This window comes from Schistocerca nitens, chromosome 8 (genome assembly GCF_023898315.1).
Source record: "Schistocerca nitens isolate TAMUIC-IGC-003100 chromosome 8, iqSchNite1.1, whole genome shotgun sequence".
Lineage (NCBI taxonomy): Eukaryota > Metazoa > Arthropoda > Insecta > Orthoptera > Acrididae > Schistocerca > Schistocerca nitens.
This window is the reverse complement of record NC_064621.1, coordinates 613657134-613660157: the sequence shown is the minus strand read 5'-3', so window position 1 is coordinate 613660157 and position 3024 is coordinate 613657134. Positions and strand designations below refer to the sequence as shown.

Genomic DNA, 3024 nt, shown 5'->3' with positions numbered 1-3024 from the left:
AACGGGTCCAAAGGAACGGTTCACTGAGATGAACGGAACGAGCGAGGAACGAATTATAAGGAACGGTGTTTCATAGTTTACTTCGGTTGCGGCTTTCTACTTACAGTTCCCGGGAACGTGAAACGGTCGGTCTCGTTCACGCAACCGCGTGTCGACCGGTCTCGTTCCAGCCTCGGTCCCGTTCTCCGTCTGTCTCGGTCTCGGTCTCGCTCGGCCGAACTCGTCCTTCTTCGTGTAGCCACTCGTCGCAGTTCCACTGACGACTGCTCATTGTTCAGTATCGAGTTCTTCGTTTCGTTCGCTTCGCAAGCCCATTCTAGATCTGTTTCGAACTTCTTTTGAACTCTAAACCTCTGGTATTTTCGTATTCTATTCAGCGTCCACAACTGATATTTAAAATGTATTTTGTAATTACGTAAATTACATAAAAATTACGATACTTGCGAAAAGGCAAATTTTTTTTGTTTTTACACATGCAAAGGACGTCGGCATGGCAAACACTAGTGGCCATTTTCCGTCTTTTTTTCGATCCAAGGTAAAACAGCATGTCCATTGTTAGGGAAGGAAGACCAAATCAACAACCGAGTGAAGCCCGGGCTCCATAATCGAGTGTGTGGTGTCACGGTTTCTAAAGAGAATACGGTAACTCAAAAATGGTTCAAATGGCTCTGAGCACTTTGGGAGACATCTGTGGTCATCAGTCCCCTAGAACTTAGAACTACTTAAACCTAACCTAACCTAAGGACATCACGCACAGCCATGCCCGAGGCAGGATTCGAACCTGCGACCGTAGCGGTCACGCGGTTCCAGACTGAAGCGCCTAGAACCGCACGTCCACACCGGCCGGCAATACGATAACTCCCACAATATTGAAACTTCCTGGCACATTAAAACTGTGTGCCCGACCGAGACTCGAACTCGGGACCTTTGCCTTCCGCGGGCAAGTGCTCTACCAACTGAGCTACCGAAGCACGACTCACGCCCGGTACTCACAGCTTTACTTCTGCCAGTACCTCGTCTCCTACCTTCCAAACTTTACAGAAGCTCTCCTGCGAAACTTGCAGAACTAGCACTCCTGAAAGAAAGGATATTGCGGAGACATGGCTTAGCCACAGCCTGGGGGTTGTTTCCAGAATGAGAATTTCACTCTGCAGCGGAGTGTGCGCTGGTATGAAACTTCCTGGCAGATTAAAACTGTGTGCCCGACCGAGACTCGAACTCGGGACTCTCTTTCAGGAGTGCTAGTTCTGCAAGTTTCGCAGGAGAGCTTCTGTAAAGTTTGGAAGGTAGGAGACGAGGTACTGGCAGAAGAAAAGCTGTGAGTACCGGGCGTGAGTCGTGCTTCGGTAGCTCAGTTGGTAGAGCACTTGCCCGCGGAAGGCAAAGGTCCCGAGTTCGAGTCTCGGTCGGGCACACAGTTTTAATCTGCCAGGAAGTTTCATATCAGCGCACACTCCGCTGCAGAGTGAAAATCTCATTCCCACAATATTGTTTCAGTGGTTCAGGGTGGTGCACGAAAACTCGGCCCCGAGTACTGGACTGCTCATTGTCGCTTACCAATCGTCGTCTACTGTTTCGAAGTTGTTTGCATTAACTTATTTGTTATTTCTTCACTGCCTAATTATTACATGTTTATCTATTCTGCTCGTAGCGGTCAACAAATCCTGCGTAATTGGCGAGCAGTCTGTACTCGGGGCCGGTTTCTCGTGCGCCACCTTCTATTATTTCACTGCGATCAGCCACATAAGGTTATAGTTGGCTAAAGGAGATGTTTTGCAGAATCACTAAAATTACAACTGCATGAGAATTCTGTTATGAATAAAAACTCTGTACTCCAGGGGTTCCTTCCATCTTCAGTTACCTATGCTACTGATTTTCAGTTTTTCATAAGAACCATATACCAAGCACAATCAACAGTGAACCACCAAAAATGATCGGTTCCCAAAGAGGAGCGATCACCAGTGAACTAGTTCCCAAGGGTGAACGAGTTTGCCCATCTCTGCAACCGATTGCTCCTGCACCTGGCGACGCACTGGTAAGCGCCACCTTGGGCCACCGTTTCCTCATTTCTCCCTAGAAATACTGTTATTTTTCTCGTCCAGTACCAGTTGGATAACAATATACATGGTGGTCCATTGATGGTGACCGGGCCAAATATCTCACGAAATAATCATCAAACGAAAAAACTACAAAGAACGAAACTCGTCTAGCTTGAAGGGGGAAACTAGATGGCGCTGCGGTTGGCCCGCTAGATGCCGCTGCCATAGGTCAAACGGATATCAACTGCGTTTTTTTAAAATAGGAACCCCCATTTTTTATTACATATTCGTCTAGTACGAAAAGAAATATGAATGTTTTAGTTGGACTAATTTTTTTCGCTTTGTGATAGATGGCACTGTAATAGTCACAAACGTATAAGTACGTGGTATCACGTAACATTCCGCCAATGCGGACGGTGTATGCTTCGTGATACATTACCCGTGACAATATTGCGGGAAAGGCCGATATCATGTTGATGTATGGCTATTGTGCTCAAAATGCCCAACTGGCGTGTGCTATGTGTGCTGCTCGGTATCCTGGACGACATCATCCAAGTGTCCGAACCGTTCGCCGGATAGTTACGCTATTTAAGGGAACAGGAAGAGTTCATCCACATCTGAAACGTCATCCACGACCTGCAACAAATGATGATGGCCAAGTAGGTGTTTTAGCTGCTGTCGTGGCTAATCAGCACATAAGTAGCAGAAAAATTGCGCGAGAATCGGGAATCTCAAAAACGTCGGTGTTGAGAATGCTACATCAACATCGATTGCACCCGTACCATATTTCTATGCACCACGAATTGCATGGCGACGACTTTGAACGTCGTGTACAGTTCTGCCACTGGGCATAAGACAAATTACGGAACGATGACAGATTTTTTGCGCGCGTTCTATTTAGCGACGAAGCGTCATTCACCAACTGCGGTAACGTAAAACGGTATAATATCCACTACTGGGCAACGCAAAATCCGAGGTCTGCGAC

The 3024-nt window shown here is 47.0% G+C and overlaps 2 non-coding genes across 2 annotated transcripts; one reads left to right on the top strand and one right to left on the bottom strand.

The window, feature by feature from the left end:
- Window positions 1–897: 897 nt before the first annotated feature.
- Trnap-cgg (transfer RNA proline (anticodon CGG)) lies at window positions 898–972 on the bottom strand. Its single transcript has one exon. It is a non-coding gene; the product is annotated as a tRNA-Pro (tRNA).
- Window positions 973–1339: 367 nt separating this feature from the next.
- Window positions 1340–1414, top strand: Trnap-cgg (transfer RNA proline (anticodon CGG)). Its single transcript has one exon. It is a non-coding gene; the product is annotated as a tRNA-Pro (tRNA).
- Window positions 1415–3024: the final 1610 nt, after the last annotated feature.